Here is a 14,935-nt window from a genome sequence, read left to right as displayed (position 1 = left end):
AACAACAGCCTCCTAATTTTTTTTTTTTTTTTTTTTTTTTTGTGTGTAGATCACTATGACTTGTTTATCAACTCTCTCCTTCAGTTTTGCAGTTACTCCCTGCCATCCACTCATCACATGTGCCATGACATGGGCTTCCTTAGCCCTTCTGATGGTTTTCCAGAAGCATTTGGAGCAAGGGACTGATGATTTGTCTAAATTTCTGAAAAGTAAGTCTTTTGTTATCTGAGAAAGGCTTTCTAAGAATCAGCTTTGAACTGGAGCACTCAGGGCACAGAGAAAGTACACTGCAAACTATTAAGAAGTGTGACCTCAGCAGACATGCATCTGGCATCCACTACTGTAGGCTTTGTGATTTTCTTTATAGTTGTACTAATCAAAATTTGTGAAATTTGAAAGGTTTAAAGCTATGAACCACCCCCCCCCCCCCCACCTTTTGTTTATGTGCATTTCAAGCCTTTTGTGTTTTCAGACGTTTTCTAAACTGCCTGGTCATCTCAAACAAATGACTAATGTATGACAGAGGGAACAGGTTATATACATTTGCCTGAAATGAAGGTTAAGTACCTGAAATGGGGGAACACGACTATTAGACTCAAACTTTTCATTCCAGACATTTCATTTCAGCTTTTATAAAACTAGGGTCAAGATGCAGCCTGTAGAACAGATGATGTCAGCAGCCTCTAGCCTGTTTTAAAGATGAATATAAGAAGAAAAAAAGTATCTTCAGGAATTTAAGAATGGTAAGCCATATTGATTAAAAAAATGTAGACAGAGCAGAAGGAGTAAGTGCAACAGTCTGTGACTGCTTTCCACCCTCATGGTTCTGATTTACCTTGAGAAACAGATTTACATTTGTTGCTTATTTAGAAATTTCTAAAAAAAAAATGAGAGCAACAGAAAATGGGAGTGTGAAATTCAAAAGAGCAGCACAGAAACAATATGGTGGTAAGAAAGTAATGGGGCTTTTTCAAACTGCTCCATCACCAGCAAGGAGCACTGATCAGGAAGCTGGAGAAGGTTATTCGCTTCTGCCTTTTTATCTTTCCTCTCTTTCTTTAACTCTGGATTTGCATCTCTCTTGACATTTAAAATCAAAACTGTCTGGCAAATTCAAGGATTACTTGCTCTATAAAAAATTGCTTTTTGGCAAAACTGTTTGAAGAGAGAGAAAAAAAATGTCCTGTGCTCCAGCTCTTAACTGTGCTGCAGCAGATAACAGGAGAGTGTAAGTAACTGGCTGTGTATATTCTATATACAATGTGAATCTGTGTTACATACAACCACAGGAGCAGACACCACAACTGAAACAAGTATGTTTTGAACATACTGTCTACAATTAGATGGGTGTCAATTACATTTATAGGTGAAAGAAAAGGAAATACGTTTATTTTCTAACATTACCTACCACACTGAGACAGGTCCACTTTTTCCTTTTGTCGTGTTGATTTCTATAAACTGAAATATTAATCCTCATTTTGAAATAAGAACAATCAAAATTCATATTGTTTCTCAAGTGCTCAAGCGCTAAGGTCTAATATTTCATTCTGCCACGAGTTTTCAAATAAAGGAAGAAAGTGTTTCTTTAGGAAAGAAATTACTGCAGTAGTAACACGCAAGATGTCTTTACAGGGACTGTGAGGTTTATTTAGAAGGACTGTTATGGTAGAAAAGGTGAATTTGTTTTCCCTGTTCTTGTTTGCTTTGTTAGTGTTAAGATCCCAAGCTGATCGAAATCAGGTCTTTTTGAGTTGTTATTTTTTCTGCTAGACAATGAGAACAGTTTCTCAGCACAGTAAAGGAGAGCTTTTGAAGGAAGAGAAAATTGTTTCTTAGTTGCTTATATATTTCCTGGCAACTCCACTTAAGGAAGCTTGTGCATTTCCAAAATATCCTTTGATCTGGTCTAAAAAGTTAAATAATCTTGATACGGAAGATGTGACAGCCTGAAAGTATGAGACTCTGCAGTTCTAGAAAAGCTAGTAATCATTTGTGTTCTTCAGTGCCATGTCACTTTGATGACATCAGGACTCTACTTCTGCAGATTCAGCAGCAGTGAGACCATCCTTGTGAGGGCTTCTTCTTCTATCAGGAATTTTTCTTTCCCACTAACAGCTCTGAGCAAGTATTTAAACATTTTTCCCATCACTATGAAGATAACTCTTACCTACTGCACTGGGACTCTGCAGGACTTAATTAGATAATATTTCCAAAAGATTTTGAAAATGCTGTAGCATCACAGAAATGTAGTGGTTTGATCTTCAGTTCCTGAATGTTACCAGATTAAGGAAGGGGTGATATCTGGCATGAGCAGTGGGATGAATGATGTTCTACTTCTGACTTGGATATCAGTATGTCATAACGCACAAGGCTCCTCTGTGGATGGTACCAGTTTGCTCCTGATGCCACACAGATGTGTAGCCTGTAATTCTATATAGTAATGACATCCTTTGTGCATTTTGCATTACACACTTGATGCTTTTTCTTGTGCTGATTTCATGTTGCTGTAATTCCATCAATTTCAGCAACACCTCTTTTATAGCAAAAAATGTAGAGTCTGTGCAGTCTCTGTATATGGTTTGAATTCAGCCTAAAGGGATTATTTTTTGCCTTTTTAAGAGCAAGTCTTTTCTATTTTCATTTATCCTGTTCAGGGTTACCATGCACAGGTTGTTTGATTGTTACTCTTATTATGGTGGATAACAATTGCTATTATTAGTGTTTCTTGCTGGGGTATCTAGGAGAAATGCAGATGGAAAAGCCATGCTCTGGAAGACTGAAATGACTGGATTAGTTGTGCTTTTGAAGCATGCTTTCCGTTTTCCATAGAATCAGATTTTTCTTCTATTTTTATTCTGCTTTCACAGACATACACACACTTTGACCAGTCCCTTAAAACTTTAACAGCACTTACTAAACCCATGAGTCTGCTTTGTGCTTTACATCAGATGAGAAGTGTTGAAGCTCTGGCAATCTTCACAAATTCCACACCATGTTTGTCCTTGCTCTTGCAGTCTGTGTGACAACTCTGGCAATGGCTCCAAAAGCCATCAAAATCACTCTTTAACTTGGATTATTGAAACTATCAAAGATCTCTGCAAATATAGCTTGGAGCCCTTTCTTCTGCAAAACCAGACATTTTAAAAAGGCTGAAATAGCTGCCATTTGCTATAATCTGGATGGAGAGGAAAATTATTAGAAAGCTCCAATCTGATGGTGCATGCACTCAGCCATCTGCTACAGGGACAGGGAACTTTGCAGGCAAGAAAGGAGGATATTTTCCACTTTCCTTTAGATTCCTGGCTTGCCATAGTGACAGTGCACAATGTGTGGATCCTGCTGTAGCCTTTCTTACTGAGCTTTTTCTCAGAAAAGTGTGGGGGTTTTGTGTTACAAGAAACAGCTTTATGGTATATTCCCTGAATTCACTAATGATCTGCAAGGATTCAAAGTCATGAAGAAAAAACTCCCTGCTTTTGCAGGTGCAGAGCAGCATTTCCAATTCTGAGAAGATCAGCTTAGTTAATAGTAGAATTTAGGTCAACTATCTGTTTCTTCAAGTGGCCTGGAATGTACTTATGTTTTAATACTCTGTAAGTGGATTCAGAACAGAATAGACAGAACATAAAAAAGTGACCATCAAACTGATGTAAGAGGTATTCTAACATTCACCATTTTCGAACCTCTCAGTTGTCTTACAACCAAGAAAATCTGCACTTGTAAAATCTACTTTCCTCTGGTTATGAGCATCATCCTTGCTCAGTGCCTTAGACTTTGAAATGCTCATGGTTTCTTTCTACAACCCTTTATTATAACTTTTTCTGTTGTAGTTCTCATGCTGTTGTTGTGCTTTTATTCCCACCATGCAACACCTGCAAATCCTCCTGTTCAAGACATGATTGAACAGGGCTCTGGGCAACCGGTCTAGTGGAGGGTGTTCCTGGCCATGGTGGGAGGGTTGGAACTAAGTGATATTTAAGACCCTTTTTATTCCAAACCATTCTAAGAGATTTAATGATTGTTGTGCCAGATTTCTCATGTGAAGTAATTGCTACCTGTGTGGAATTGGCTCTTTTATAGCCACATTCTCATAGTCCTTAATTTGAAGCTTTTCATTTACCTCAGAGGAAAAACAATACTTATTAAATAACAGTGTAGATAATAATAACAAATAATCAATAATTATTCCTAAATGATATGCATGCACAGAGATTGACAACAGATGTCTATGCAACACCTGCAGCTGATCAAAATGTTCACCAGTCAGTGGGAACAGTCAGAAGGAGTTCTAATAGAAAGTATCAGAACTATGGAAAGGGCCTGGTGAAAGACCATCATCAACCTTTTTAGTTCTTGGTATCAACCTTGAAGTCAATGGAGGCAACTAGGCAAAGACCCCACAAATGAAAATTTGTGCTTATAAGTCTACCTCAACATTCTTTTTGTGACACTATTCCAATACATGCCAAGACAGCATTCAAGCCCAGGACGTTTCAGTGGTCAGTGTGATAACTCTTTTGTTCAGTAAGTCTGACACCATTAAGCCTCAGATAGCCCTAATCCTTTAAAACAGGAAGGAGGCTCAGCCCTGTAACTGAGCTCATTGCTTTAGCACCCACTGGTGCAAAAAGGGAACCACTTTGGTAAAAGGGTAAAAATTCAGTGGTAGTACTTGACGATGGTCTGTAGGATGTGATTCCTCTTAATGTTAGAGAAGAAGGAATAATCCAAGGGAGAGGACATTATAGAGCTGGTAAATTGCATAGTCCAACCAAATGAATTCAGAATGTATTTTCCTTACCTAGAGAAAAAACACCTTCCAGGTAGGTCTCTGGCACTGATAAACAATTCAACATGGTTGATAAATTTAATCAAGGAGGATTTGTCCTTCTTGATAGTAGTTTTCAGAGTGTCAGGTGTATAGATAGATTTAGGACAAAAGGTGGACCCATCAAAAATCAGCTGGAAGGCTTGCACAGGTAGCCCAAGGCATACAGTAAAATACTTGAAGTTCCACCATAATTTAAACTTGGGAACTCTGTCCTTACAAATTTTAGGATTGGATTCTACTTTTTCCCTTAATGCTACCGTACTAGGCAGAATGGCATTGTGGGGTTTGTGTTGATCAGGTCTAATGAAAAGCTTACCAGCCTTCTTCATGATGAAGAACTGTCTGGCTATAGGAAAGTACGGACACCCAAATGTCCTCAGCTGTTGAGACAAGAGGGTAGCTGGTTTTGGCTCTGTGAGCCCTGGCACTGTACCCTGCCTACGTGTGACTAATGGAATCAGCATAGCTTCTGCTTCTATTTCCATGTTGCCACATTCATTATTTTTTGTGCTAATAACCAACATGCACAGTTGGATTATCAGTGCTATTTTCTAAATGGTATTAAATAAAGTGATTTTCAGTATCCTGGTATAGAATGTGACTGGAATCCCTTTGTGGCTTCACCAAAATTTCACTTTACTTCATATTTGAACTTCCTTTGCTATGACTAGGAAAGTCACTAAATTAAATGCTGATGATCAGCTTCTCATTATTTAAGTAAAGAAAAAGGATGAGTGTCACATTTGGAGTTACCTTCCTTGTGTTTTGTTCACTTTAAATGTCCCTTCTTCCCTCAAAATAAAAATCAAGCAGGCAGGAAAACAAGACACCCAGATGCCAGCTGAGTATCTCTGGGGTTTTGTTCTTCTAATCTTCTGGTTAGCACAATTGAAAACACAGTTCCCTACAAGTCTCAGTGAAGTGAGCTGATGTGCTTGGCTTGGCACAAGCCTGATACACCATGCTAATAACAGCTGCCTTTGCACTCCATTGTCATTATTGCAGCATCTTATGCTTTTTAGATATCTTTACTTACAAAATACTGAGTTTCAGCAAACAGTCTTCTGCAAGAAAAAAAGGGAGATAAGACACCAAAATACAAACTCTGAAAGTAGACTAAATGGGAGACAGGCAACAGATGTGTCCAAGTGTTGGAAAACTTGTTGGGTTTTTGTTTGCGTTTGAAGACAAAATAGGAAAATAGGCATTTCTTGTCCTATTTGCAAGCAACTTTCTGCTAACAGGTTTTACTTTGCAATCATCAGTGTTAGCTAGAGCATATATTTTTGCTCAGCCTGGGGCATTGTTATTGAAAATGACTCTTCTTAATTTTATGAAAAATACTTTGAAATGATTCTGTCTGAAAATTTTGTAAAGCAGCTGTCCTAAAAGCCTCTTTTGTGAACTTCCTCATTAAAATTATTTTTTTGGAGTTGACCTCAGAGTACAGTCTATGAGCAGTCTTCCTCTGTAGCTTGTAAAAATAGGATTATCCATTACATTAACATTTAATTACCTCACAAAACTGCATGCTTTGAATCTGCCCTTTAGGCCATTCATAACATCTGGGAAACTCACTAAATAATGTGACTGAATGACCAAGAAGATTAATACAGGAATATAAAAAGCACCCATCGGCCCTTGGCTTCCTCATTACAGAATATTATAGACAAGACTTCTGTTGCCTGGGGAAAAAAAAGGTATTTAACTCAACAATAGTCTGTAATCTTGCTGTCTTTGCAATAAATACACTTTGCAATTGTCCCAGTCTGCAGCAAATAATAGATTATTGTCACTCCAGCTGACAGCAGAGGGATGCTGTCACCAGTAATAACAATTGCCACTGGCCAGGTAGCAACAGTACTGTTATTACCCTCCACTGCTATAATTGTGTGAGGATGGCTTGAGGTGTTCTTGATCAAATTTCAGGTTTCAAGATAAGTATGATGATTTTTTTTCAATAGGTAGGCAACATTTTCCCCATTTTAATAAGGTTTTTTTGGGATTTTTTTCCCCTGAAGGAAACAATATCATAAGGCCAAAAGGATTTTTTAAAAAAATCTATAAAATTAGTAGCCTAAATAAAGAGAGAGGCCAAGCAGCAAAAGAAGAAAAATATGTGGTAGACCTGGCAAGAAAATAGAGGACCACACTGAATCATTTATCTCTACAAGTTCAGGCACACTGAGCTTTTTGCCAGAACAACATGATCCCTTCCTCATTGATTTTTTCAGCTAACAGTCCTAAATGTCCCTTTTAAGGTAAATAGGAACTTGAACAGAAAAAGTATTGTATCTTGAAAGAAAAGGTCAAACAAATGGATTGTTACTCTTTGATTTTTCCCCTTTAAAATCATGTCTAAATTCAGTAATAACAATAAAAAAGTCCAAACAAATATCAGTCAGCAGAGAATCTGGAGCCATTCTGGTCTCAATTCTTCTGACAGTGTTTCTCATGAATTCTTAGTTTTCACCTGCTGGGAGAGAAAGGATTAAGGGGATTTTACCCAACCCCTGTTATATAATTGCAATCAAATATTCTTTCAAAGCTTCTCTCTTTAAGGGCCACTTTTTCTGTAACTAGAAGCCAAAACAAAAAACCTGAGAGAGGCAAAGGTGAAACTCCCCATCCCAAACCCTCTTGAAGAGACCCACACAAGGTCTCATGCTGTTCCTCTCTCCTCACGCTTCTGATGTTCCCTCCTAGTCTGATTTCCAGTGACCATATGGAACCATAATTCTTCAGGAATGTTCCTTGATTATGAGACAAGGAAACACTTTATCCTGAGCCTGCCTGCATGTTCTGGCAGCCTCAGGCAGCAGGTAGTCACGATCCTCAAAGCTGTGACTTCATTCACAGCTTTTAAACTTGCTGTAGTAAAGTTTAGGGTTTTTTTGTCACTTTAAGGAGCTCTACAAGAATTTGAAGGCTGAAAGTTTTTTTGGCTCTGCCAGTTGAGTCAAATGGCTGTAAATTGAAGAAAACATACTGATCATACCAGGTGTTACCAAACCTCTTCCCTGTCATTTCTGCTGAGGAAGTGAGGCAGGGAGTAGCTATGGGAAAGGGTGGAGGGACTGGACTTTCAGGTATCTGCCTCTTACCATTTCTGCACCAAAAATGAGCCTTGAGCCAGAACCTGTGCAAAGCTAGCAGGATTACCTCCAGCTCCTGTGCACATTTACTCTCTTCTACTCTGTTTTTACCTTCTGACACTGTTTTGCAGATAAAGAGTTCTCTGGTGTACCCTCCATGGCATGATGAGCCATGGTTCTCCTGGCTGGTCAGTCTGGAGATGCAGAGACCAGAAAACTAATTTATACTCTCATTTTGGGCATACAGCTGCTTACCTATCAGAAGGGATAGGATGTCTCAGAAGGGCTGTGTGCTTTTCAGTTAGCAAGCAACGTCTTCTGCAGCTGCCTGCCTGGCAATGGCTTCCTGGGTAGCCTGAAGGTGGAAATAAACAATATCTATGAACTGCGTCATGTGGGAAAAAATAAGACTAATTCAGTTTAAGTTTCTCCTGTATATTTATTCCTCTTTCTGGTCTGTGTCTGAACAACGTGGAGTTCAGCATCTGAGTGAGATTGATTTGTAGCTCTGTGAAAGAATCCTATGCCAAATAAACAACCCAGCTTCAGAAGTGGGAAGAGCTAGTGGCTTCGCTCTTCAGAGCAGTCACTGCACTGCTTAACAGCTACAGGAGAACCTGACAGGGCTGAGAATTTTGCAAAATGAGATCATGACACAAACATAAATGAGTGGGTATGAGATGGTTTAGTAATCCATGCATTTTCCTGCTCTAATCACTGGGCTTCTGATTATTCCTCATCTCTTCTGACAATGTATATTAAAAAAGGTGTTTATTTCAGATTATAGTTCAACAGGGGCATTAATCAATATTTGAAAAGCTTGTATGTGAAAGCCTGAAATGAGACATTTTCAGAAGAATCTTCTGCCTGCTTTCTGCTACTTTCTTAGACTGAAAATATGAAATGTCATGAATGCGGTTTTTGAATTTTAGTATTTTTTTGTACTTCTACTTTTGTCCATCAACATCTAAAAACTGAAGGGTTGTGGAAAATAAATGAGGATCAACAGAAGATAAATAAAATTTAATTATGCCCTAAAAAGGCTTTGTTTACTTGGGGCCAATCAGTATGTTGATACCAGCTTTTGACCAACCAGACAATGTTGTTTTCTGATTTTCAGACTGTTTACTCTTGTACAAACAGATCAGAAATCCTCCTAGCAGCCCTGGGGAGGAACTGCTAATTGAATCATTTTATTGGAAACGTGGGAGAACTGCAGCCTGTTTGCAAGCCTGTGCCACTGTCTAGCACTATTTAGCACAGTGCTGCATTTTAAGACTTGAAATTAAGAGAAACAGTGGATTTGCTCCGAAGATTTGCCTCTGCCTGGTGCAGCACTGCTGAGGCTGGGGATACACATCTTGTTTCAGCGAAGTTACTTGGTGGTTTTTCACTCCCAGATGCTGAAGAGCTACTTGTCATCACCTGCCTGCCAGGTGGAGAGCCCTTGGACCCACTGCACTCCTTGTATTGTTGGTCCCTAATTTATGCTGGAAAATATACACCAGACATCTTAAACAAATTAACTGCTGGACCTTTGCTAGCTCAGCTCCTCCTTCCAAAGGGAGCAGGTTGGCACAGCTGGCTACCTGATAGCCCTGCATCCTCTATCAAAGAGCAAGGACAACCAACAGAATGTGAGCAAGGGAGGGAGAGCTCTTCACTCAGCACACCTGGGACCTGCTGAGGATGTGTCACAGGCAAATTCAGATCCCATGCTGGTACAGGGAAAATATTTCAGAATTCAAAATTCCAGAATGAAGATTTCTATCCCTGGGGAGGTGCATGGGAAAAGGAACTCACAAAAAATATATAGAAATTGTGGAGAAGGAATTATCAGAATAAGGAATTCTGACTGCTCCAAAATTCTACTGTATTCTTCATATTGCTTTGAAGCTCCTTTGAGATCAAAGTCAGCATTGCTGAAGCTGCTTGGGCATGAACTCTTGCTGTATCTTTTAGGCCAAACACAGCTACAGGATTCAGCTTATAACTGAGGGTAGATGGGTGGATTTTTCAGGAGTCTGAAGCAAATGGGGAAAAACTTGTTTGTGACATCAATGCACTGAAAAGATAAGAAAGGTGCCTGCCACAGCAGTATAACCAAAGTTTCAGTTTGGCAGCTCTGGGGCTGGGTTAATAACCTGTCACAGCAGGTTTCCAAACCTCTCTAATCACATTTTGTGAAGTAAGTTGAACTGTGTGTCACGTGTGAAAGGAATACAAAGGACATGTAGCAAATATCTGGAAAAAGGACTGTAAGGAGGCAAAGCCAGACACCAAGAAAAGTATAAATATCAAGAGGTAGAGAGAAGCAAGTCTTTGTCAAGGAGCAAGTTTCAGGTACACTGGGAGTAAATTCTCAACATACAGAGAGAAGGCTTAGGACATAAATATGCCAAGAAAAGCTAGTGCCCAGCAGAGAATTAGAACAGGAGAAGCAAAGAGACCATCAAACAAGACTGTTAGAAAGAACTGCTAGCTTATTCTGAAAACACAGGCAACATTACCAAGCCTGAGGCAGCAGTTTGCTGGGTTTCAGGATCCCATTCATGATACTTCCAGACAAAGCTCCTCCCCTGCCTAAGTCTGCTGCATTTCATGTGCCCCAACACCAGCATGAGAAAATTCTGGATACCTGTATGGATGCTGTGGGTACTCAGCACCTCTGGGAAAGCAAGGGGACAAGAAATGCCAAGCCAGGTCAAACTCGAAATCCACCTAACCCACTGTGTTACCTTTCCCTACTGTCAGCATTGGATGTTTCAAAAGGAGACTTGAGATGTGTGGAGCTGACAGCAGGTAATCTCTCCCTCACATTATTTCTGTGAAGGATGACATTGTTGCCCTTCCCTTACCAGCAGTAAGAGATTCTAAAATGTCATTTCAATGAAATATAATGTGGCTCATGACATCCACATTTTAAATGCTGGCATGAATCTCTAGGTGTCTTCCAATGGGACAATAATCCTCAGTGACCTTTCAGGTGAATTACAATACTGACTAAGCAGTCTGGATAGGCAGCATACTAAAATTTTGCTGTTTACTGATTAACATCTGTGTGTAGAGAAAGGGAATAAGGGACATGAACATGTCTGTACTTATCCCACCTGGTATCTGCAGGAATTTAGGGTGGTGTCTATGACCTCCAGCCTGCAGACACCAAGATTGGGATGGTGTATTCTGAGTATTCCAGCACAGGGCTGGCCTGAAAAAAAAAATTTAAAAAATCAGGTTTGCTTTTCTTTTTATTTGCACTGGAGATACTGAAATCAATGGTATTTAACAGCAGAGGGTAGAGCAGACTTTTGGGATGAGTGGAGGAATCTCAGTAGTCTGAGGCATGGTTAAGTGTTGATATAAGTACTTTGCCCTCCCTTTCCCTTGACTGTCTTTGGTAGTTTTCTTTTTAAAGAGCATAGAAGCCAAAAGAAATGAATGCAAAACTAGGATGCTTAACTCTGAAGAGCTGAGCTGACATCCTCTGAGTGAGATGAACAGCAGCCAGCTACAGATGTGAGCATCTGAAAATGAATCCTGTAAACTCAAAGAACTAAATCTAAGAACTAGGAACTTAATAATTTAAAAAGAGTGCTTTTGAATAATTCAAATGTTGCAAGAGAGCCATTTCTTGGCCTGAAATCAGTTAGTCTGGTTGCCTTCTTTTATTTCTCAAGGTGGCAGCTTTTCCAAGGAGGGGATTTGGCCCTTGTCTGTTCTTGTTCAGCCCCCAGTGAAGCACAAGTGCTGGGAGGAAGTGAAAAATAAATCAATGGGGCCACCAGCTAACAAATACTAACCCTGAAAATAAAAAGAGAGGTACTTCTTGCTGGTCCAGGGAAGCATAAACCTGTTTGGAGGGAACAATCAGGACAAGACAAGATTTCTCCACTCATTACATGGCCAAATATGGGGAAAATTTCAGAACACAAAAATGTCACTTTGACCCCAATGATATTATTTCCATGATAATATCAAGCTCTTTTCCAATAGGTGGGACACAACACACCATCACAGATGCCTAAAATGAGAAATGAAGGTGGTGTCATCTTTTCTGTCCACCTGGCTTTTGAGACAGACGGGTGCAATGGGCACTGCCTGTGCCATGATGGTCTGTCAACACAAGTAGGTACTGGGTTGCAAAAGGGCCAGCCCAAGAAATTCCAGTCAGTCAAAGTTTTAAGCAACCAAAGAATGGGGGAAAAAATCAGGAAATCCTAACTCAGACTTTGTTACCAGAACTGCCTGTACTCCCAATTTCTTTTTCCTCAGAACATCAGAGGTCACTTTTCTCAAAAACAAGCCTGTTCCTTTTTTCTTACAGTTACAGGAACACAGCAGTCATTGGACTCAACATTCTTCCTTCCTTTCCTCCTGATCCCAGCAGTTAGAGCATCACAAAATAGAGGTTTTTGCTTTTCTCAGGAGGTATATCTACTTCTAAGTCAGCAGTGAAAAGAAATCCCAGCATGAGAAGAACAAGTGTTCTTTAGTATAACATGTCATCTTTTGAATCAAAAGCAAACCCAAAGTTTAAACAGTTGTGTTTAGTGCAGAAGCATGCTGATAGGAGGTATCCACAATGTGTCCTGACTTCACAAGTTACATTTTGCCTGGTGTTCACAGTTCTGTGCAAGGCTGTCAAATCTTCACATATAAGCCCATTCCTGTTGCTTCTTTTCCCTGTAAATGATTTCTGGACATCATTGACAGCTTCAGTTGTTTTGCAAAAGGATAAACATTCCAAAGGTCATTGCACTTTGAACATTGTGAGGGTGGATGCTGACTGGAGGAGTCCTCTTGAGGCCTGGATGGTGTGACACTGTCCTTTACTGACACTCTCTAAGAGTTAAACAGGGGAGATGAACTATAAATGTCCCAATTCTGACAATAGCTTCACTGGTGCTTGCAGCTTCTTAGGAACCAAGATCAGTCAGCTACAATATTCAAGTCTGACAGTAATCAGACTTTATTAGCATCTCACAGAACCACTTGTTCCCTCCTAACATGTCCCGAAATTGGAACCTGAAATATTTTCCTGTTGTTGTCCTGACTATTTATGTGCTACCGCTGCCCATGTGTGAGCGCAAATAATCTCAGGTAAAAATGTCTGCCCTAGTATGTAGATAAAAAGACGTCTTTATTGCATATTTAAAAACAAATACCATGGTTTTGGTATTGTTTGTTATTTAAATGCCACACAAGATCAATATTATTATGGGACAGATAAAAAATATGTGTAGAACTCGTTCATTAGCTGTTGACAGATAAAAATCAGAGTGGGTGGACATGAGATAGCACCTTCAGATGTTGACTGTTTGATAAATACCAGGATTGGTATTGCATCTCCAGAAATCAGCTCTAAAAATAGAGTGAGACAAAAGAAAATGGGATGTGAATAAGAATTTATAATAATGTTTTGTATAATGTCTCCTTCATTAGCATCCATCTGGACAGAGCTGATTAAGTCTCTTAGCACACGTCACTAGGCAGGAGAGATGAAGATGAAAGGATATTCAACAGCAGACAGCCACAAAGTTGTACCGTCAGTACAATGAATGCATAAACACTGACAACCTGCAGGCAGGCTGCCCTGCATTTCCCCTGCTTTGCTTCTTTCTGGTGCTGTGCCATGTGATTAAAAAATGTGGTGGTTTCAACCCGGACTTATCTTGCCCGCGATTCCCCTCACTGGGAATGAATGCAGAGGGCATTCACATCCTCGTCAAAGGCTCAAATCCAGGCAGGAGGGCAAAAATTGACAGAGACAATTCTAAAAGACTGGGGGAAAAATGCATTCTGTACAGACAACTAATTAGAAAAATTGAGTATATTATTCAGGCTGCTGTGCCAGGCTGGAAAACAAAACAGCACAGGATAGATTTTCAGGTAACAGGCAATTTATTATCAAAGAAACATATTTCACATTGAAAAGATTTACTGTCCATAATAATCTTTTTGGATTAATGGCTTTAATTAGCAGAAAAATAGCAGACTCAAGCTTGAATCAATCTGCAAAGATACCCCACTCTCTTTGTTAATTAAGGTGTTTTTAACTTTAAAAAGAAATCAGGCATGGAACGAGGCTTTTTTTTTTTCCTTTGAAAACCCTTTCCTTAAAATATCAAATTAAAAATCAAGACATCATAAATATAAACTGAAGCAGATCATAGATTCTGAGATATATAGGCTTAGTCAGAAATCAGACAGAAAATATCTTTTAGTAGGAAGCATCGGGAGAATTACTATAAAACTACTTAGATCAGAAGAAGGTTCTGTATTTCTAGCATTACTTTCCAAAAGAGCTAAGTCTGTGTGAACTCTCTGTGACTGAGCTCAACCCAGTGTGAAGCCTGAAAGTCTCAAAAATAGTAAAGATCCTGAGTTTCCTCTAAAAGAAAGCTTTAGCATAATTTCTCACCGCACTGGGTAGCTGAGGCACCACCCAGGAGAGACATCTGTTAAGACCTCTAAGAGAGGGAAAAGCTTTGTTTAGAGCTCAGAGTTTCTTGCAATCTAAAAGTGCACATGAAGAGAACCCTGCCTGTGAAGAGGAATCTGTCTGTGCCCTGTGATGAGTATCTACAAAGCTACACAGGAAAAAGTAATTTTGAACATCAATGATAAGACTACCAAGTGCTTGGGAATGGCTGAGCAAGATGGGAGGATGGCACAGGAACCCTTTCCCATTCCCTTTTGGGATGGAGAGCATGTTACTGAGAATGGCTGATTTCCAGGGCTTCTGCTGCTGGCAGCTGAGCTGAGCCAGAAGGTTTTGGTGTCCCTTTCTGCTTTGCCAACAACTGCTGTGAAGAGTTTTATTAGTCTGGACAGAGTAGCAGAGTTCATCTGCAAATACCTGATCCTGTTTTGGGAACTCCAGCAGTTCTCCCCCTCCTGGCTGACCCTATGCCATGCTCTCCTATGCTATCCTTTTCTTAGCAGTCTTGACAGCTTTCCCCATTGGAGAGAGGCTGGCCTATTCCCAGCTCCTCTCACTCAGGCTGTA

At 39.8% G+C, this 14,935-nt stretch overlaps 1 long non-coding RNA gene across 10 annotated transcripts in view; it reads left to right on the top strand.

Moving 5' to 3' along the window:
- Positions 1–14,935, top strand: part of LOC135293788 (uncharacterized) — a 41,875-nt gene that overhangs the window by 17,573 nt on the left and 9,367 nt on the right. For 5 of the 10 annotated variants that reach the window (XR_010355880.1, XR_010355881.1, XR_010355878.1 and 2 more), the window contains 2 exons: positions 85–209; positions 643–743. This is a non-coding gene — a long non-coding RNA (uncharacterized LOC135293788). The other 5 variants (XR_010355884.1, XR_010355883.1, XR_010355886.1 and 2 more) reach the window with 4 other exon arrangements.

This window comes from Passer domesticus, chromosome 2 (assembly GCF_036417665.1).
Source record: "Passer domesticus isolate bPasDom1 chromosome 2, bPasDom1.hap1, whole genome shotgun sequence".
Taxonomy (NCBI): Eukaryota; Metazoa; Chordata; class Aves; order Passeriformes; family Passeridae; genus Passer; species Passer domesticus.
The sequence above is the reverse complement of the archived record's forward strand: the minus strand, read 5'-3'. Positions and strand labels throughout refer to the sequence as shown.